This window comes from Coturnix japonica, chromosome 4 (assembly GCF_001577835.2).
Source record: "Coturnix japonica isolate 7356 chromosome 4, Coturnix japonica 2.1, whole genome shotgun sequence".
NCBI classification, from domain to species: Eukaryota; Metazoa; Chordata; class Aves; order Galliformes; family Phasianidae; genus Coturnix; species Coturnix japonica.
Window position 1 is genome coordinate 64976722 of NC_029519.1, and position 23805 is coordinate 65000526.

A 23805-nucleotide genomic window follows, 5' to 3' on the forward strand; every position below is an offset into this window, starting at 1 on the left:
AAGTTCACCTTTATGACTCAGAATAAACTGGAAGTGGATCCTTTGGTGCTAAGTCCTATATGTCCTATCATTTGGTAGAGCAAACACTTTGATCACATAGAAATGTATATATTCATGTATGTTTAGACAATATATATTCAGGTGACTTTTAAAATCAGTTAGTACCATTATAATCTGCAGAGAAAGTCCTTCTGGAAATACACTTCTCATGTGGCTAAAATGCTTTCCTTTTTGATATTAAATTTATTTTAACTGTTATGTACCTATTCTTACATTGATATTGATCTAAAAGATCAATAACATCTGCAATCTCTGTTTATTCATTCATGTGCTTACAGAGAGCATTTCCCTTATGTTAGTTTTCTTTGCAAGATTTTTCAGTTTTATCTAAATATTAAGTTCTTCATTGACATCAAACTGACAGTCTTCCCCTTAACTCTACTCTATCTTAGTGAATCTTTGTTTAATACGGAGAACAGGGCCTGTTCAAGGTTTTCACAAAGATGATACATGAAATAACATTACACACTACTTTCTTTTCCATTCCTTTTCTAATTTTTCATTTTTTAATAGCTACATAATACTTTGGTAGTTGATAGTTTTCTCCAGTTGCTTGTCTAGATGGTCTTCTTTCTCTGTCATTTCAACCTGATGAGATTGCAGGTCACAGCAAAAAAAGAAATTGTTACAGTGCTTTTTGTAGCATTTTAAGTTTAATTCTATTTCTATTATAAAAGTCATCAAAGTCATCTGATACTTCCTGTATTTTTAATGACTTTTTGTGATTCCCAAAATGGAATTATTGGCAGTGTACTCCAAGTTTTGTTTATGTTTTATGTGTTTGTTTGTTTGTTTTTGTGATTATTTAATTTATATATTTAAAAAATCCTCTTGAAGTACTTTCTCTGAAGAACCCCACTGGTAGCTCCCATCTGATAATACAAACACATAACAAAATCTATTGTCCTCTCCCAGTTAACCAATTCCTTATCTTCTCAGTCTTAACTAACAATCTTCCGACTGAAACAGTGATTAGCTGTTTTGAACCCAGACTGGTGAGATCTCCGTTTGTTTTGTTTAGAAGATAAATAATTAAATAAAGATACCAGCTACATGGTATTATCTATTTGCTGAAAAGCTGAGATAGATTTTATTGTTTATTGTTGTTTTATTTTTTTCTCTTTGTACTTCTGTGCCACTACTCATTCCTTGCCTGAAAATTTATTCTAAAGCTTTATGTTTTAAAACCATCTGAGAATCATACCAAAAGATCTGATTGCTTCATATCTTCAAAACCTGTTCTGAGATACCATTTGCCATTTTCCTTGAATACTCATCCTGAAACACTTACTAAGAATCCATGTTCTAGATCCTTCAGTTTCATGTATTCCTTCAAGATTCTGAAGTAAAAGTTATCCATGTTCCTTGATTTGAGTATTTTGTAGTCTTATTGTTATTTTCAGGAGTGGTAATTCCTCTTGACCGTTGGCCTAGATCATCTTGTAGATCCTTTTCAACTTTGTGATTCTACGATTCCAAGATTCTATGCTTCCACAGTTCTCTTCTACATCCTTAATTATATTAACTATTTTCTTCATATCAACATCATGATCCTTTTTGAAAACTGAAACAATATATTCATTTAATTGGGCATCTCTTTATGAATGATTATAAATGCATTAATTTTTACTAATTTGTTCTGTGTTCTGATTTTGTGAAACATGAAGCCGTTTTCTTCCTAGCAATTTTTTAAGTAAGATCTGAAGGTTTATGTTTTATACTTTGTTTAAATCTACAAGGAGATACACTACATATATATTATATTCTTCTGTCACTACATGTGTTTGTGCCTGTCTTGTCTATGTACTGTAAACATATTATCTGTCCTTCACTTTGCACATCTGAATGCATCATAGTAACAGAAAGGGAATGAGAGGGAAAACATAATTGACGAACACTAGATTGCTCCAGGAAACAAAGAGAATATGTCTGACAAAAAGGAATTTAGCACTGTCAAAGAGATGGATAATGTATATCTGTAAGAACAAGGTGAAAAGAAACTGCAAACATGCATGGGTTTGGCATTTTATGAGGAAAGAGCTGTTCTGAATGTCAGATGTCAGTCCAAATGGAGAGAAATGTTGCCAGTTGCTAGATGTTACCAGGCTGAATATATAGAAAGTGTTGAGATTTTTAGTTTTAAAAAAAGCCCTGATGAACAAGCAAAATTCAGACACTACAACAAATTGTTCCAAGAAGATTCTTCCATTATGCACCTTAGACAATGTTGAAGAGAAAGATTAGAAAGAGAAGAGAAAGAAAGGATTTATCTTTTTTTTAAATTTTATGAATAAACACAAATTAAAATTTTATGAGGGAGAAACGAGAAAATGCAGATTTCAGAAAGCAGAGGGAGTTCCAATATTCATTTTAAAATTATGCATCAACACAGCTGGGAGAATCTACTTTTAAACTAAGTTATTTATCTTTTATTTATTAACTTCTATTTTTCTTTAAAATCCATTTTGACATTTTTGTACTAAACTATTTTATTTTTTTTCTCAAAGGATGCTCCATAACACTTATTGTAGATATACTTAATTTACTACAGTTTAAAAATGTAGGCAAAGTAATGAGAAGTTTTCCAGTTTTCATGGAAGAAATAAATGACTTTATATGGTATTAAAACTGATCTGAAAATTAAAAATAAAAATGATAACTTCAATTATTATAACTTTGAGACAGCTCCTACAGAATATCCCCTTTTCTGTTTTAAAGTTTATTATTGCTTTATTGAGCTTTAGAACATATCTTCTGCCCTCAGAAGCTCTAGTTAAGTTTTTGGGAAAAAAAAAGATCTTATGGATTCAACGATGTGTGATAATGAAGCTACATTACTTTGTCCATGATCAAATTTATGAAAAATGTTATTTAAACATTTTCAGCACTTTCATGCATTTCATTTTGAACTTGATCTTTTTCAAGAGATGACCTTTTGTGAGTATTTTGCCTACACATTAAAATGCACTCAGGTTTGTTCAAGTGCTCATCCAGAGAAAAACTGAATTTTAAATAAAATCAATGGGGAATTACTACATTTTTAGAAAATAAATTTGTCAAAGGCTTTGTTCACATTGGTTATGGTCCAACATGTGGTTAACTAACACTTTGACAGTTTTAGCTTTTTGCCCAGAAAGTACACTCTTCAAATATTATGTGACCTGTCTTCAGGGACATAACAATGTGGATAGGGAAACTGACAGGCTTAAACAGAGGACTGAAAGAGCTGAATAAAGATGAAAAGATGAAGAAGGATTATTGGCTGTCCTGTGATGTCAAAAACTAACTGAAATTTATTATAAAATGATCCTATTCACTCTCTTCACAAAGGATGGTAGTATTTTCTTGTATTTACTTGTTCATATAGAAAACTCTTATTCAGCAGAAGAAAAGCTCATGGCTTTGGTGATGAACCATGCAAGCTCCACTGAGAGATCGTATGATTTTTAATTTATTTATTTTTAATTTAGTTTAGTTTTTGACTGAGAAATGTTATAATCAAAATTAATACTAAGCTAAACTTCAGGAACATCAAGTCATCTAAACATCACCCTGGTTAATTGGCTATAGGTGGCACTGTCTGAGCACTGGTGTCAGACCAGATGACTCCCGAAGTCCCTTCTGGTCTTGATCATTCTATGATTCTGATTTCCAGATTAAACATTCACAAGCTACAAAATACCAAAGTAAAACTGACCCTTGATTCAGATGCTATCACATCATACACTACAGTGTTTGCTAGTAAACTTATTACACATTCACACGCTCTTGCCACATTTCATTTCAATTTGGAGTAGTAAATACACAAATAACATTATGTACAAACACATTAAGTAATGAAACAAATACTTTTCAGTAAGTTAAAATGTTTAAATGTGCTTTTCTTTATCATAGAATCATGCAATCATAGAATCACCAAGGTTGGAAAAGACCTAAAAGATCATCCAGTCCAACCATTCACCTATTACCAATAGCTCCCACTAAACCATGTCCCTCAACACAACATCCAATTGTTCCTTGAACACCCCCAGGGTTGGTGACTCCACCACCTCCCTGGGCAGTCCATTCCAGTGCCTGACCACCCTTTCTGAGAAGTAATATTTCCTAAAGTCCAGCCCGAATTTCCCTGCCACAGCTTGAAACCATTTCCTCTAGTCCTATCACTAATGACACAAGAGAAGATGCGGACCCTCAGCTCACAACATGTCATGGTTTTGTAATTTTGTAATTTTGCTATCAGTATTCCACATCATAACATCATGTAAAGCATGGATACTTCTATTGAATGTGCAGTCCACAGAAGAAGACTACATATCCCAGAGAACACAGTCAGTGATAAGTCACGGGACCAGGACGCTATATAAACTTGTTCCCAGGCTGGAGTGTTTTTCTTCTCTCTCGAACTTCTCGGAGAGTGTGAAGCGTTCCAGCCATGTCGCCTAGAGTTCACAGTAGGCCCTACACAGTAGGTGTTTGGGGACTCTCTCTCTCTGTTTCATTCGATTTGTTAGCCTCAATTATATTATATTGTGTTATCTAGTATTTCAATATCATATTTAGTAAAATAAGTTTTTCCTCCTTAGATTGCTGCTGTTTTTATCCCATTCCCCTTTTCCCCCTCCTTTCCGGGCCCCGTGGGGCCCTACGGGGTGGCTTCCCTGTAACGGGCATAGGTAAATCTAAGTAACCTGTGACACAACAACCTTTAATTACACAGGACAAATCTGTTATTTAATAAACTTGATTTTTTACACATTTGGTGTTGCTCTCAAGGTCTTATTTCCTGTACATTGTTGAAATGACATCATGGACTCAGAATTATAAAACTGAATTTTTATGATGTACATCACTGCATTGTCTAAACTACTAAAATAGTAACTGATTTGTGAAGAACTGTATTATCTTCATTGTAATTATGATTACAGCATTAAAAATGGGAAGCCAATATGGAAATGAAGATCAAAAATATCCACAGATTTAGAATAGTTAATCTGATTTGTACTCATATTTTGGGAAATGCTAAGATTTTTGTAGTTTTCACATGTGCAAAACAAAACTTTCACTGACATAAGGTATATTTGGAGATGTTCACTGTTTCAGTCTTTGGATTTCATGTAAGAACTCAGATGAAGTCACATTCAAAATGTTTTGTCTGCAACTTTCTTAATACCATGGGGAAATTCTGTGGTGGAAGTGAGTGCCACACTCTGGATTTAAAGTACAGACTTCTAACACTACTAAATGATGTTTTCCTCCTTGATTTCACTTCTGAGAAGGTCATTTCTGTACAACAAAGAAAATAAGGGCCTTGGGGAAAAATATAGCTCTAATGAAAGACTATGTCAGACTATACAAGTGTGTGGAACTATGTTTCCACTTACACTTAATTTCCATAATCTTCTAACTATGAAATGTACATTCTGTATTATGACCCTAATAATGTCCTCCTAACATAATTATATGGCATATAGTAATCTTTATTGCTGACAGAATAGTGAATTTGCTTTTTGGTATAGAACACATAGGAGAAGAAAGAAGTGGTGTGGGGGGAAGGACACTTAAGCATGAAGAGGGGGTTGCAGAGATGGGAGGACTTCCCAAATGCTGTAGTCTTCCCTCTGGGCATCTTTTGCTATTAAAATGTGGTAGCATTTATTTGAAGGGATTATTAAGACTGTACGAGTTTCACAGACAGAATAAAATTTAGTGGAAAGACTTGAAAGATTCAGACATGAAATTTATTGCAGAAAGGAGTTAGAAAGGTCCAGGTTCAGAGGGGCAACATAAATGTAATGATAACTAAGTACAGATCTATAAACAAAAGTTTCTGAGCCCAGTTCAGGATATGTTAAATTAGATAGGAATACATATATGTAAAAGAATACCTTGATCATTTCCCATAATCCCAGAATATCCCCGTTTTGAAAAACATAAAAGTAATTCAGAAAAGTTAAAGTCATTTGAGATATCATTCAAAGTGGAATTTGAGAACTGGAGAAAAATATGTCTACTCTATATTCAGTTAACTATTGTTAGCTATCTGGCTACAGGTTTATGCAACCTTACTTTCTCTCCTTTTCTTACAGAAAAAACCTCATATACTCTCCTACCCCACCCCCAAATTATGGCAAGCTTTTTGTCCCCTCTGCTATATCTCAGACAAGAAGAAAACACTCTGAGGAAGTAAGTTAGTGAAATCCAGAATGTTTTCCTGTTGAAGGAAATGGAAGAAGTCATAACAGACAAACTGGTTTATCTAGGTCCAATTTCAGAGATTCCTACCCTTGAAATATTTGCACATACATAAAAGTAAGTATATTTGGTTAACTGACAATAGCAAGAAATTATTTGGGGAAAAACTGTTGACAGATGTAAAATTCTATAAACTTCCAGATTTGTCAGTAGGATATGAGAATAGTTTCTCAGTGATGTGCAGAATATAGTCTTTTTTTTTTTTTTTTTTTTTTTTTTTTTCAGCTATATTAATCTGCAGAAAGGCTTGGAACTAATAACACAGACTGCTTTTGTTCCTGTTATATATATCTTAAAAGAAGAAATAGTAGCTTTTTAGAAAATAATCTTGTTTTTAGTTAATAAGAAGGATTTAATGTCAGCTAACTAATGCAGAAGAATGAGAACAGCTTTAGAGTTCCTCAGTCTTACTGGTAAATCAAGATCTGAGTCTGAGAACAGCTCAAATGACAGTGCTTTCTCAACACACAAGCACAGTCATCAATACCACCACTCAAATCCACTGTCATATCTGACTTGCTGATTCAAAAAAACTGCCCCTGGGCCAGGCTGAAAAATAATCAGTCATTAAATAGTGTTTTAAAAATACTATTTTGCTCATTATAAAAGGGAAAGAAAAATTTTTGTTTACGGAAGTAAGATTTCTGTTAGTGATTCTTCATTAAATCTCATTGCAAACTGAAGAGACAAAAAATGCTTCATCTTCTGTTTGTTCAGTGTGACGTGAGGCATATTTATGAAGAAAAAAAGCATATCTTTCTAAAAAAGGACACATTTATATTTTAAAGAACAGATCCAAACTCTCATATTTGATGCACAAGTATAATGCAGTCAGAATCTCATGTTTGCATCCTGTTCTTGAGAAGCTTTTTTTTTTTTTGGTTGACTGGTTGTCTTTCTTCAGTGTTTTGTTTCCCAGTGCTGTCTACTTTTTATATAAAAATATCTACATACCAATTTAAGATATTCTGAAGTCAATCAGTTGTAAATGTAAGTGTGTATTATGGGACTTTCCTTCATTTTAATGTGGTTAATGAATATGTTCCCATGACTTTTAAATGGTCTGGTGCCTCAGCACATTTTCAGAAGTACTCTATTTGAAGACATTTCCATTTATAATGGGGATTAAATCTCATTTCCCTCAATATCTGCCCTCACTTAGTCTTTTTTAAGGCTTCTCCGGAAAAGAATTATCTCTCAGCTGCTGCTCCTGTTCTTAATGCTTCCCTAGTATGAGTAAGAGCAGAAACCAACCACTGCTACTCTTATAGAGACAATATGCAGACACTGCACTATCCTCCATTTCTGGCAGAAGAGCTCTGTGCTACCATTTCACATTACTTATGTGCACTTCTGCTTCATGCTTCTGCTGAAGTGTCGTACCTTGCTTTAGTCTTTGTGACTTCAGATTTTCTCTGTAGGAACTTAGTTAGAGAAAGATCCCCTTAATTTCAAGCTACTGCAGATCCTAACTTAAAAAATGAAAGTCACCTGAAATGGTAGTGCAGATAGTCCTCAGTGAAGGTAAGGACACAAAACAGAAGGTTATAAAAAGAAGATGAGAAAAGAGGTGAAAGTTATACTGTTTGATTGTGTCCTTCACTTGCTGAGTCAGCAGGAGCCAGGAGCTCTGCAGGGGCACACTTAGCCTTCACATTTCTCCACAGAAACCCCATCTGGCCAAGTAAATTGCCAGCAATTGAGAAGCCATGCAGGAAGCAGTATCCAGCTATTCTCAGTTAGTGTGAAGGTTACTGTGTTGTAGGATGTAGTGGGAGAGGAAATAAGGGAAATGTTACAAGGCTATATCTCTCACATACAGTAAAGGGAAGCATGAAATACATGACCAAATTTGGGCTGTTCCCTGTAGCTTTTAGTCACATAAAAAAATTAAACTTTATGGAAGCATTTAACTGCTGTTTTGGAAAGATTCAGTATTAGTGTGATGAAAAATCTTCATGAAGAAAAAAGCTGGAGCAAACTAAACAGCAAATTAAACTACAGAATTTGTGTTTGAATTTAAAATTCAAAAACTTTTGCTTATAATCTTTCTGCCAAGATATCTGAACTCAGTATCTTGGAGGTTCACTTGGCTTTGGCAAAGACCTGTTACTTTAATCTTCCTTTGAAGTGCATAGAAAAACGGAATGCCTTCACTCACATGCAGGCACTGAACTGAGATATAAAATAAAATATCTCAGAATCCTATAAAAGAATACAAGAGTATAAGTGGGGAAATCTCTGGAATAATACCAGCTTCTAGTTTACATGACTAATTAAAATACCAGTTGTACTTGAGTCCTTTGGTTCAGTGTTTCTCATTGAGTGAGACTGCTATCTCTAAGTGAAAAGTACCAGTACTAAAGGTGAGACATAAAACAGAGAGTAATCCCATGAATCATAAAAACATACAGTCATTTGAGTTGGAAGGGACTCATAAACATCATCTAGTCCCAATCCCTTTCATCTGCATCTGGGATCAGGGACATCTGCAGTTGGATCAGATTGCTTAGAGCAGTTTATTGGTTGCAGTACAGAATGAGTGATCATTCAGATTTAAGATTTTCAATCATTTGCATTCAATCTTAATTATTTGGGTTTCAACAGGAGAACTTGAATTTTAATTTGAGAATTTTCATTTTATCTGAATAAAACTTCATTTCCTTAAGTCTCCAGAAGCCATGACTAAATTGAGTATGAAGTCTGAGGCCCACGTCTAATGGAGTTCCTCAAGGGTCAGTACTGGGACCAGTACTATTCAATATATTCATCAGTGACTTGGGTGAGGGACTAGAGTGCACTGTCAGCAAATTTGCTGATGACACAAAACAGGGAGAAGTGGCTGACTCGTCAGAATGCTGTGCTGCTATCCAGCGAGACCTAGACAGGCTGGAGAGTTGGGTGGGGAGAAATTTAATGAAATACAACAAGGGCAAGTGTAGAGTCTTGCATCTGGGCAAGAACAACCCCAGGTACCAGTATAGGTTGGGGACTGACCTGTTGGAGAGCAGTGTAGGGGAAAGTAGCCCTGGGGGTCCTGGTGGACAGTAGGATGACCATGAGGCAGCACTGTGCTCTTGTGGCCAAGGAAGCCAATGACATCCTGGGAGTTATTAGAAGGGGTGTCATTAGGACATAGAGAGTGATTCTCCTCCCCCTCTACTCTGCTCTAGTGAGATCGCATTCATAATCTTGTTCTGGGCCCCTCAAGTCAAGAAGAACAGGGAACTGCTTGAAAGGGTCCAGCACAGAGCCATAAAAAATAATTAAGGTAGTGGAGCACCTTTCTTATGAGAAAAGGCTGAGGGAGCTGGGTCTCTTTAGCTTGGAGGAGACTGAGAGGTGACCTCATTAATGTTAATAAATATGTAAAGGATGAGTGGTCAGGTGCTGGAATGGGCTGTCCAGGGAGGTGGTGGAGTCACCAACCCTGGAGATGTTCAAGGAACATTTAGATTTTATGTTGTGGGACGTGGTTTAGTGAGAACTACTGATGATAGGTGGACAGTTGGACTGGTTGGTCTTCTAGGTCTTTTCCAATCTTGGTGATTCTGTCATTCTATGATCTAGTGATAGGACAAAGGACAATGGGTGCAAGCTGGAACATAGGAGGTTCCACATAAATATGAGAAAAAACTTCACAGTAAGGGTAACAGAACACTGGAACAGGCTGCCCAGAGAGGTTGTGGGATCTCCTTCTCTGGAGACATTCAAAGCCCCTCTGAAGGTATTCCTGGGTGACCTAATCTAGGTGTTCCTGCTCTGGCAGGGATATTTTGAGGTCCCTTGCAGTCCTGACATCCTGTGTTTCTGTGAAAATGTATCCCAAGTGTAAATTAGCAGATTGTTGAACACTTATACATCATGAGTTCTGTAAATCAGCAGCTCACATCTAATAAAGCCAGAGTTATATGTCACATCAGCATTAAGGCAGAAAGCAGAACAGAAACTTGTAAACCTCTGTCAAAAATAATTTAATAGACATTGCTTATTTGTAAGCAGTAGAAGCTACATTTCAACTTTGTCTACTATCTTACAGCTATTAATCTGGTATTTGATGAAATTTTTACTAGTTATAGTTTATTTTTAAAAAGTTGTTTAGTTAACATTTCAGAGGGGCTTTTTTTTGTTTGTTTTGTTTTTGTATAATATGTATATATATATATATATATATATATATATATATATATAAAGGATTAAATATATTCTTTCCAGAAATTTAGAAGTGCTAATGAATATTAAGGTATAGCAAATGCTGAAGAAAGAAAGCCACAAAAGCTAACTTTCCACTAAAAGTTGGAGGAAAAAGTCAGTTTTATAGTCTGTATCTAATAAGTATGATTCCTTTAGAAATTGATTTTAACACAGAAAGTATTTTTGTAATTCTGTGCCAAGAATTTGTATGACTATAAAAATAAATTTGAGAAGTAAGTATTAGTATTTCCATAGTTTTGTCCAAAATTGTTAACGAATTCTGGTTTGGACTCCAGTGTGGTTTGGCAACCTAGTAAGAAACAATACTAAAACTCAACTGGGACCGCTGTCCTCCCAGTAGAAGTCTGAGCCATGCGTGTGATTTCTATTTGTCTTCTTGTAACACAGTAACCACATGACATTACATATATTTAATACCATGTTTTTATAGATTGTACCGTTGGATTAGCTTCTGAAATCTTCAGAGCACTTCAAAATGGAAATTAGCAGTCACATTTGCTTTCCTGCTGCTGCCCATTGCCACTTCTACTGTGCTTTGATGGCAAAGATACCTTCCTGCAATTACACACATCATTTCATAGAAAAGTCCTGGGCTGCAGTATGGTATTGGTCTCATAACTTCTGGGGAGAACCTTTGGGTGCTTACAAAGCAGAACCTCTTTCTTTCTGTGACATATGGAGCTTGCATCCAATTTTGGTGAGTCCTGAAGAGCTAAATTTTAGATGTAGATTTTAGTGCAGTGCTAAAATCTCCTAAATATTATTTTTATGCTGAGTCTGAATGACCAGAAGCAGCTGCTGTTTTTAGAATGGTTACCTTACTTGTCATCTTCTGTTTGTTTTTGTTTGTTTGTTTGTTTGTTTCTTTGTTTTTTAATGATTCTTTTATTGAAATTGATTCTTTTTATTTTTCATGTTGCAAAAGAGTATAGTGAATATAGATTATAGCAAATCTTTCACTTTTCTCATTGATAGATTACTGTGATGGTGACTTTGTTCTTTGATTGCAGTAAAGACTTCTTCAAATGTCATCATTAAGGTGTCAGAACAAGTAATTTAGTAAGCAGTTGTACTAGTTTTTGAGATATGCCTCAGTGGATTTTGGTGCTTCATGAATTCCTCCCCCTTCAAATCAAGTAGATGGTATAATAAACTTAGTGAATTCTTTGTATGGATTGAAGCATTAAGATGCATGGAATATAAAGTAGTTTCTTTCTTTCTTTCTTTATTTTTTTTTTCTTTTTTCTTTTTTAATGATTTTGATATCTTGGCATTTTCAACCAAAAAAAAAGCATTACCATAAAAGTTTCTGAGGCATTTCCTCAAGTAATTTATATTAGTGGGTGCCTGACATTGCAAACCTTATATTATATAATTCTGTTTTAGCCTCTAGGCACATGAATTAGGAAATCAGGAGATTTTCTTCCCATCTCTTTCAATAACTTAATATTTCTTTGCACATCACTATTTGCTAGCTTTTTTCTTTNAGGAGATTTTCTTCCCATCTCTTTCAATAACTTAATATTTCTTTGCACATCACTATTTGCTAGCTTTTTTCTTTCTTTTTTTTCTTTTTTTCTTTTTTTTTTTTTTTTTTTTTTTTTTTTTTTTTTTTCTTTTTTTTTTTTTTTTTTTTTTTTTTTTTTTCCTGTGGTAAAAGAAACTGACTTTAAAAAGAAGGAAAGAAGAAGAAAAAAAAATAGAAGGGAGTGGCTTACTGATTTAAACAGAAAAGAATTTTTAAAGTTTTCTGAGCCAATTATTTATATTGAAGTAGGTATAACACAGACCTTCTCCAAAATGGGAAAACTAATTTATCCTTAATTCAAAAATTTAGTATGTAGATTTTCATAGATTAAACTTCTAACACTGAAGATGTGTTGGCTGTGCAATTGTATTACAGAGATGTACTTGGCAAAGGAAAGTGTATGTCCTAGAAGCAGGGCAGAACATTTTGCCTCCACACACTGTTCTACTAAATCCTGGGAGAAAGCCAGCATGGTGTCAAAGCCATAAAGACTGAAGCCACATTTATTTATTTATTTATTTATTTATTTATTTATTTATTTATTTCCCCCTTCACTCTATGGAAACAGACAAACCTACCTTAATAGAATGGGTTTTGTTTCCAGGAACACAAGTATCTATTTTGATTTGTATTCTTTTTTTTTTTTTTAAAAAAAAACAAAGCAAAATAAAACAAAACAAACAACATTGTAAACTTTCCCTGTAGCTAGAGAAAAGATATAAATAGTACGGTAAGTATTCAAATCCTATTCCTTTTGGCAGCATTTTAGTCATCTAATAGTTCAAGTTGTGTAATTTTTGCATGGACAATTTTGGAAAAAATTAAAATAATATTAAATATTTGGCTATAATGATGCTAACCCTGATATCTTCTGCTCATGAAGAATACATCTGGGATTATAAAAATGAATATTTATTTAAAGTATATCCACTTTATTGAGAAGACTGATAACAATACTGATATGTGTTAGTAAATATAAGATGATCCTAAAAGATTAAATTTAAAAGATAAGCGCTCAAATACAGATAAATGTTTGCAGATGCTTTATTCAGCCCTATCAAGCTGTCTTGAATATATTACCATTTATATATATATTTATATATTCCCCCAAACCCTTGTTATTTAGCATATTCCTTGAATTTTAAATAAATGTGAAGTGCATGTTCAAACAGTTAAATCCATGTCCTCCTATGCAGTGAACAGGAAAAATTTAAAATTGTCACTAATTCATCAGGTTTTTCTCACACTTGTGCTAGTATTTGAAAGGTAGTTCCTTCCTTTGTAAATTGTTTTAAGATTTGTTTGAATAACATGTTATATAATATTAAATGCATGATACTTGACAACATGAATCTTTTGTACATTGAACTGAACTATATTTCAGTGGTCCACCAACAAGTAAATGCAACCCCGGAAACATTTTCCTGTTGAATACTGGAAGACCACATTTTTTATTTTAACTATTAATTTAAAGAAGCTAGCTGTAGGTACATTCAGGTGAAAACCTAGTAAAAACTGTCTTGAGTTGATGACTTGTATGAACCTTGCTGTAATAACTCAGGCACGGGATATTCAAAGTATGTCTACTTAGCGGAATAGACAGAAGGATACTAGTCTGGAGCAACAAAACTTTATCTATGTTGTTGCAGTCATCCACCCCCTCAGAACCTAGGGACAGGCCAGGGAATCCTTTGTGTAGCCTGCTGGTAATGTTTTTATGAAAATCATATGAAAATTGTCTATATGGAAGTATGATGTTTGAACATGCAGGCAACTGAGATCTGGCTTTGCTGTGTATAGACATGTTTTTGTGTGCACATGCTAGAGTATAGTGGTGCAGATGCTGAGACAGTCCTGCTGCAGTTTCATTCAGACTGCCTGTAGATGTACTTTGGAGTAAATTATCCCCAGATTCACACCTGAAGTTTCCCTGAAAGAAAACTACCTGTGACAGTTCAAAAGAGAGCCCAGAAGCAAACTGACATACAAACACTGTGAACAGTCAATGAACTGCAGAGTGAAGTGAAATGGAGTGCTAAGTTGTTTGACAGCATACATAGGTGACTTATCTAACATGTATCGTCAGCTATTTTTGAATGGCACTTGTGTCCTGAGGAGACATAGCCTGAAACACCATTCGCATATCTTGAGTTAATTCTGCAAAGATTCCCACACAAATACATGCACTCTATTTTCTTTTGCTTTTGATGACATTTGTCATCATTATCTTACACTTGTCAAACATTTATTCAGGGAATTACACAGAATGGTTATGGGAAGGAATATCTGGAGGTCAGGTTTTTTGTTTTGTTTTTTGATTTTTTTTCTTCAAAATACTCCTGACTTTTCCATTTTCAATGCATTTATGATACAACACAGAAAAATTAAATTAGTGAATATGAATGTGAATATTTATCCTAGAAAGTCTTATTTTATTACATCACTCTTTATGTGAAAAAATATTTTTATATGATATAACACATTACAGATTTAATCTAGATAACTCCTTTTCTCTCTAGTCCATTTTAACATATTTGTTAATACTTTTTCACTAATTAGGGGACAAAAATGTCTTATTGCTCTCTAATTTTATCCAGCTAATAGGAAATTGCATTTCAGTCTTTATTTTCCCATTCTCTGAGATACTCTAAGAAATTTTATAAAATATATTCAGTAAAAGTAGTAGATAATATCAGTCTTTTTTCTTCTATCATCTGGTCTGTAACTATCTTTTAAACAGAGTATGTTCTTGCTTCACTTTGAATAGATTGGACAGAAGAATAAAATCAGAAAACATTTGAGAACATTTATTTCCTTTTAAATTCCTTTAACCACAAATAAGTGTACACCTGTAGCAAATTTAATTTGAAGCATTCCCTAAGTTTGGAAAGGTCTGTCATTTAAAACCACTTTTTAAAATACTATGGGCAGAATATTAACTAGTAGCATAAGGCAGGCTTTCAGTTACTTGAGTAAAGTACAGGTAGTGAGACTTGAACTAACTGAGCTTAGAGAAGAAGATAAACTCTTATACTTAAAGGAGCAATTCAGAATGCCTGTATTAGCAGTGCTTCACAGTAGAGAAACTCACATTTTAGGTTGTAAAATTTGAGGCTATCCTCAGTTTCTGTAACACTAAAAATCATTGGGAAGGTCTTGGTGAGAACAGACAGAAGGGAGTCCAGTCCTAAATTTTTATAGTGCCTTCTCTATCTATTTGGTTTTTAGTTCAGTGCCTATCTGATATGAAATGAATGCATTCAAAATTCTGATCATATCCTGTGTGCTTTGGGTTACGGTACTACAGAAATCACATGCTCTTCTTCAGACTGGGGAACTTCTGCACACATAGTGAACTGCAGCTGAACTTTAATAAGAAGAATAGATCTGAGACACAGGTTTGCATATCTTTTGGTGAACTGAGCTCTTTACAGACTTTCTGAATCAATTGTTGTGCAAAACTAGGCAATTAAACACTTTTTAAAAAAAGATAAATTTTGTTTGACTTAGTAAATACTTCCAAAAAACAAGTTTGTCCTGAGAGAACAGGACACAACATCTTGAAAAAGGAATGGAACCTCAGATGCAAAACTGCACATAAAATTTTAGATAGTCATAACATAGATAGGTAACTTTTTGTGTCCAGTTTTTTAACATTTAAACACTTTAAACAGTTGTGACGTAAGCAGTCTTTTTTTTTTCTTTTTTTTTTTTTTTTTTTTAATTAGGACTTCTAAATTTGATATTCACAGTAGAAATTATATATATATATATATACACACACATTACATTACTTGTGCGTCTTACATACAGAACTGAAGTGAAGATTTTTCATGGAGTTATCTAGATCAATCTATGTCCGTGACAGTGGGGCAGTAGGTCTGTGGGCCCCCTGACCCCCAAAAATGGGAAGGGGTAGGGAGGTGGGAGCTGGGCTCAAGGAAACAAACAGAGCAGCAGCAACAGTCTAAGGAGGAAAATTTATTTTACTAACTATGATATCAGAATGAGAGATAACACAATATAATACAATCTAATAGAAACTGAGGCTAATAAATCAGGTAAAATAAGAAAGAGAGAGAGGTTTCCGAGGACTGAGAAGCCTACTTCGAAACTGAAGGTGCATGGCTTGGAAGCACCCCCACACCCACTGCCAGGCTTTGAGAGAGAGGGAGCGAGCATCACTTCTGTGATGTATTTTCCTCTCTGACCATGAGGTCCTCTGGGATGTGTAGTTCTTCTTCTCTGTGCTCCACAAGATGTTGTGATGTGGAATACCAGTAGTAAAAATTACAAAACCATGACAGGTTAGAATAATGACATCCTTCCATAGGTACATGAGAACATAATCTGTTAGCATTTATGTTGTATCATTTTGCCTATTTCTTTGCCACAGACTATTTTAGTAATTTAGGGAACATTTTTTACTTGATACTTTTTGTTAGAGTCAAAATCAACACTGAAAACCATGTAGTCCATGTTAATAAAATCTCCATTTCACAGTTTACTCCCTGCTGATTGATTTGTTAAGGATTTAAAATAGCTTATGCTGAAGAATTATTCCATAAATATGGGCTAGACACAAGATTAGTTTACTTCTATTCTGAAGTTGCTTTTTTAGAAATGATTTTGCATTTGTAGAGATGACCCTCATTTCTACATGTGACATGCAAGAAACAGCAACACAAGTACAACTCAGATATTTCTGAAACTACTATTCCCTAGAAAGGGAATATTCCCTAGACAGGGAATAGAGATCTAATTATCACTAGAAATGAATACAAAGTCATTTTGCAAAACACAGTTATGGATGAAAATGCTGAGGAAATCCAAAATTGTGTCAAAAACACTGAGATGTGAAAGCTCATCTGTATGATATGGATGTTCTCTGCATTCTGTGTGTACTTATATTCTTTTGCGCCCTAATAGGGTGAAGGGCTTAAAATGTTATTTAGCTAACTCTGCCTTGTCAGTTTTGCCAATAAATAGGGAATTAAACTGAAGGATTAGGTATAAAATAGATTATAGTTCAGAGAGTCATTGAAGAAAACAGAAGACAGACAAATAGAAAATTAATCTATTCACTTGGTATTCTGTGTGTCAGGGACTGAAAGAGAAGTGAGAATGTTACCCCATTAAACTCAGTTAGTACTTTTTGAAGAACAGAAATAAGGTTTTAAAAGTTGAAAAGCTGGAATAGTTAAGGCTTTTTTAGAGCACAGAACCAGTTTCTTTAAGGGGCAGACAATCATTCATGTTGTCTTTAGTATTGAGCAACACTGGTAATTTTAGCAACATCTGACAATCACTGTAGAAGTATGTAAGTATTTTTATTGTAATCAATTTTTGTCAGACATGAAGATTTTATTTCAAATAGAGAAAGAAGAGTACTTTGCAAAGGTGTAATAACCATGATCAGTGCTTTATTTCTTTATCATCCCCCAAAATCTATACGATCATTCATATATGAACTGAAAAAAATACCCCCATGTCAAAGTAGGTTAGTAAGTTTTTCTGTAAGCGATCACTAAAATAGTTTTTGTACTAGAAAAAACATGAAGGAAATACTGTTGACAGAATTGAAAATACTATCTTGTTTTCATTTATTATCTTTTCTGTGGAAGAAGGTTTGTTCTGCATGTACCTACCAATAAAATAATTTCTGTACCTGTTCTATTCATTTACCAGCTTGTCAGCCTTCTGCCTTTTAGGCAAATGAGCTCAACAAGTCGGGCAAGTTAATTAGATTGTATGTTGCCAGACAAAACAACAGAAAGTGTTGTTTTCTAATACCAGTAGCAATGGTTAAACCCTCTGAGACTGTTTGAAGGACAGCAATGCGGTTCTTCAAATACTTTCAAAATTTTCTCAAATTCATAGGTAGAAAAAATGAAAACAGGATTTCAGTTCAGTTTATAGCACTATATAAGGCATCTGGACATCCTACAACTGTTGTAGCAATTATTGCATTAGAGTTAAAGCAAAAACCCCCATAATGAGCTAGATAAATTACCCATTTAATTAGTCTTTACTTTCACTCCTGTGCTTTCTCTATCTCTTTCCCCGACTCCCTTTCTACCTCCTTCCTTCTCCCCCTCCCCCTCCTTTTTTCTCCCTCTTTCCTTTTCCTCCTTCTCCTTGCAGCTTGGTAACAAATTCAAATAAAAATATTACAGTAGAAATCCTGTTTTGTTTCAGCCAGTTATAGTGGCTTTTGTCTCTCCTTTGTTATTATTCCAATATTGTTTTTGCTAATTCAGTAACCTTTATTCTAAAGATGACATTATAATGTCTGAAATCACTGTATTAAATAATCAGGATGATGTATAATTAACAATAAGTATTTGATTGTTTCTGAGAATTATTGTACTGAAGTTCTGTTTTCACTTTTAAAAATACTGTTTTTTCATATACTTTTGTGTTTGCTTGTATGCATGTAAGACACTTACTGTACTTTGCAATCAAGAGAATAAAGGGAAATCAAAGAAATACCCACCTTAGAGTGGTTAAAAAAATACTATACATATCTCCCACTGCATTTCTGACTGACAGTTTTTTAAACTAAGATTGACAACATGTAGGATGTAATGAGTGGGAAGACGACTGGAGTGTTCAGTTTATAAAAGAGAGGTCTGTCTTCAGAATAGCACTAGAAGTTGTTACCATCATATGTTAGTGCATTTGAAGAAGAACATTTTAAACAGTATCTACGTAAAAGACTTCCAAATTATGTAAATATCTCTTTCTAAAAAATTATGATTTGCATTTATGGAATCCTAAATATTTGCTTTCTCAGAGCAGTGATGTTTTACTGATATTTTTCATAAGAAATGAATATACAGATAGCTAAGGAAAGAGATGACAACCAGTGAGTGGACAGCAGAACAAGGCTTTGCTTATACAAAGTAAAACAAAACAAAACAAAACAAAACAAAAGAGTTAAGGAGTGAGAGTTTCTGAGAAATTTCAGTTTCTGAGATAAGTGAAAGGTACTAGCTCACTTCTGCACTGCTGAGGGCTAGCTAGTCTACTGGAATTTTACCAGATCCACACTGCATAGTACTTGAATATTTCAGTGAAACTCTTGGGGATTTAAGAGCAACTTCATATTACAGGTGTGTGATTTTGTGGCAAGTGGATTATTTTACAGATTAGAATGCCTGAACTAATGTGAAAGCTATGTTACAGTTTCCTAGAGAAATATTTCTACTAAGAAACTCAGGGGATTTTGTACTGGGAGGTTGGAGGTGCAAGTCACATGAGAATCTGTGGCGTGCATCTGGGTGATTAAATTATGAGAATGGTCTTAGAGGACTTCAGAGAATATTTGGAGGGAAAACTGGCACAGTTTCACCTGTGTAGATGTCTGCAGTCAGTTATGAATTGTCTCCGAAAGCCTTCTCAGACTTTGTTTTGAAGAGAGAGATTTGGAGCAGTCCAAATCATAACTAGAGGAAGAACCACCCATTAAGAAGGCATAGACGAAAGGAATTGTGCAGCAGAAATCACCATCTCTCATTTTCTAGAGCAGGTGGAATGGCAGAGATCTGGATGCTTGGAGCTGGGAGTGGTCTCTTTCACAGTTTTGTGAAACACAAAACACAGTTTTGTTTCACAGTTTAAATTGAGATCAACTCTTACATTAAGAACAATGATAATACAAAAACCTAAAAAAAAATCATAGTCCCATGCTCTCACACATCTCTCCTTTCTTTTTCAGGCATAGAAACATGCCAGTATGTACAAGCTTTTTTAGAGTATGTAGGCAGCTCAGCCAGTGTATCAGAGAGATACAATTCCTTCCTTCCTGTTGACCATTGAATACCTTTGAAGAAGGTGAATCCATGGTCCTATGGAAGATCCTTGCTTCTAATCTTGGTTGTAGTTACATAGGCAGTAAAAGTAGGTAGTATGAGTACTGAACAGCCTCATAATTCCTTGTGTGGACAAAAAGCCAGGATCACAAACTGCCTCTTCAAGAATCGACAGTTTCATGAAACACTGTAATCTGATTTATATCTTTTATTTTATTTCTTTTTATAATACAGAGACAGTATGTGTCCCTGAATCAAGATATGACGCAGCATGTGGGGTGGAAAACAAGGAGTATCATAAAAGGTGCTAAAATAGAATGTGTTCATATTTCAGTGTGAAACTGGTTCTTTGGAATTCAAAGATAAATTTCCCATATGTAGAAGAAAATTACTTGGAACAATTCTCCTGATCCTGGAAGATGGTGAACCCTAAGTCCAGTAGCAACTGGAATGTGATGCCCCAGTGCTGCAGAATTTTAAAATCCATATTTAAATATATATATATATTAAATAATGGTTAAATATCCATTTGAAAAATGCCATGAAAAAAAACAAACAAACCCACAAACCCGTCATGTACATGCATCATAGAGAAGCTGTGCATACTGCATCTGTATATGTCACCAAAAAGCAAATACATTTCTAAAATAAGCCTGCTTTCTAATAGTGTTAGGAAACATGGCTCTGTTTCTCTTTTTTGACTAGGATTAAATTTGACATGATGTTCAGGCACTGGGGCAAGCACTCAACAGTGTAAAGGAGGACATAAGCTGTGACTGACTGAGCTTTTGTTACCATTCTCAAAAGGTGACATGGTAATGTTTAGTGGAACCATAGCAATAAGAATAAATATATTTCCAAGCACCATCTGACGATTAATATTTGCAATAACACAATATATCTTTAATGGGGATAAGTGACTGAAACTTTCACATTTTTCTGTGTTGAGTGTAGCAACAGAAACAGGATGGAGAGGAAACATTCCACATCTCATGTTTTTCAACCAGCAATTCAGTGACAGGTGCTTCAGTACTCTGAGTATCTCTGAATAAATGTTTTTGAGCACAAAACTACTTTTTCTTTGCTAATTTTATCAGTTGGTCTAATGAACAATATTGCCTTTCTCCAGAAATTCTGTCCTCTTTTTCCTCAGCTTCTGGATACCATAGAGTTCAGAGAAGGAGTTATCTCAGGGGAGAAAGGTTATCTCCTTTATTTTCTTTTCCTTTTTCATAGACAAGCAGCATAGCCTCATTTTATTACAATTATTCTCAATTTTTCCTGGAGTGTGAAAGACATAATTAAATCTTTTCATACTAACAGATGTTAATGAAGAGTTAAAATGTGTAAATACTAACGTCTCCACACACAGAAAAATCAAATCCTTATATTGATAACAGTTCGCTTTACTGTGTACCAGTGCAGGAAACAAGGTTATTTATGAAACCATTTTCCTTTAGCAGACTACTTATCTCACTCACTTGACTAAAAGCAGGCAAGTACAGAAAGATATCCTTAATAGCACACAGCAATGTAAGCTGGAAGAATAAAAGCAGAAATGTGGAAGAAATTGATCCTGAGGCAGTCAACCTCAGACTGTTTCTACTTTAAATGATGATGTGAATATATATGTTAAATTTTAAACTTGTACTCCAGATATATTACAAAATGTTTAATATCATAGCCTCAATCTAAAAAAAATCTAAAAAAGTTGTTATTTTAGCTTTTGGATGTCTTAAATATCTGTATGTTGGAGGAGGAAGCATTCATTAAGTATGTGCTAACAAGAAATGAAGATTTATACCTTCATTAGGAGTGGGCTGAATTCTATCATTTTTCATTCTTTGACATTCTAGCATTTGGGATTTTTTAAACAGGTGAGTGATTTTTGTAAAGGGAGATTAATATTTATATTCAGAGTCCACCCAGATCTGTTTTCAACTTTGCAATGATTTTAATAAAATTTATGCTTAAGGATTAATAGGCTCTTCAAGTGGTTGGTGAACTTGGAGAATGTATGTATTCATTGGTGCATGCACTCATCAGACACTTTTAGAAATTGAATAAAATTGTGGCAATTTAAATTTTCTTTTTCTCAGAAAGGTGTATGTTGAACAAAGTTGTAGATTTAACACAGGTTTTATACCTTAAATTATTTTTTGTCATTCATTTTGTTAACCAACTCTATGAAATGTAAGTGCTGGAATACCATTCCCCATTTTCCATTGTCCTAAACATTTTGAGTTATGTTTACTAATTTCTAATGAAATAAAATATGAACAATTTAGAAAAGAGATCAATTATAAGTGGAGAGTCACAAACTGATGAAAAAGCAGCTACCCCTCGAATCCATTTAAATTTGCATAAAACATTTCCCCATTTTTCCTATGGCTGCATTATTTCTTCTTTTCCTTTTGCCTTTGTTTTCCTAACTTTTCACTACATGTCACAATTTAGGTATACTCATCTCCTGGATCAAGCTTTTATCTTGGTTTTAAAATATCTTTGAAACAAATCAGTGAATTTGTGAATGGTACTAGTTCTGCTGAAATCTTACCAAGAGTATATGAAGTCCTACCTTATTTCTGAACAACTATTCCATATTTATATACGTCTTTACAGCCAGGCCTGAGCTTGTTGGCACCAAAAGGATTAGTTGATGCTTTCAACACTTTCACACATTTTTAGAGGTGTTTATTTTGAGGATATAACTATCTACTTCATGCATATTTCTCTACCTGAGTAACGCACAATTGAACAGCTAGACAGGTATGCAAGACTGTTCTGAAAAGCCAGTCACAATTTTGATGGTTTAGCTTGCAGTATTGTTCAGCTGCTTCACAATCACTTGCTTCCAGGTACTTGTCAGAGAAATCTGAAGGCTTTCTTTTTAGATTTCATTATCTCAAGAGAGTGAAAAAATCATGTCTTCTAAATTCTGGGGAGTCACTTTGCATTTATGTTGAAACTGTAAGGTATTGTAACAAAACACATAGAGGCTGCTTGACTCTAAATACTTCCTAAATACTCTCATTTGGATTAGTCTAATCTGGCAAATTGTTCTTTCCTTCTTTCTCCCACCCCCATCTCGCCCCCAGCTGCAGTCTAATACAATACAAATATGTAAGGCTTAAAAAGGAAAGAATGAAGTTTAAGGGACAGCTTTCTTCCCCTTTCAACTTGATAGTTAGAAGTAGTATCTTAAGATACAAGCTTAATTCCTTTGTAGCTGAGTTAGGTTCAGAACATACCTTCCTAGCTTCTTAGCAAAATACTCTAGCAGAAGATATTAAGCAAAAGATAAAAGACTATTGTCACATTTCCTTTAGAGTCAGTCTTAGGTATACATCTAAGAAGCTGAGACAAACTAGGTCTTGAGCAGAAAAAATACTGTCTAAAGAAAAATGTAGTCATCTGACATAGATACAGTGAATCACAAAGCTGAGACTTTTTAGCAACATAATTCAAGTTTAATGGAAGTTTTCAGAAACACCACCCCTTCTTCACTGATGAAGTTGGTTTTTTGAGAACTGGATTTCTCCTTACCTCTCTAAAAGAGCTAGCCATCTAGAATTTTGATCTATATGTTTCAAAAGTAATCATCATAGTAGTACTCAGCCTTTTTTATTCTTTTAAAATTTTTCTTTTGTTCTTTCCTTATTTCTTTTTGAAAGCAACTTGAATGAAAACTTTGAGAACAACAATACTTTTCACTTCCATACGTATAGTGTGATATTTGTTATCCAATTAAGCACGTTTCAGGGGGTCTGGGCAAACAGTTAGTCTTGCCAAAGAGGCCTGTGATGCATCAAAATTGGTATCACAAATCCCTTGTTCCGTCTTGAATCCTGGTCAGGTTTTGTGGGTAAAACCTAATGGAGAAAGAATTCTGCCTGTCTGTTATGTAGATCTGTTATATTCAGTGGTATAAGGGCT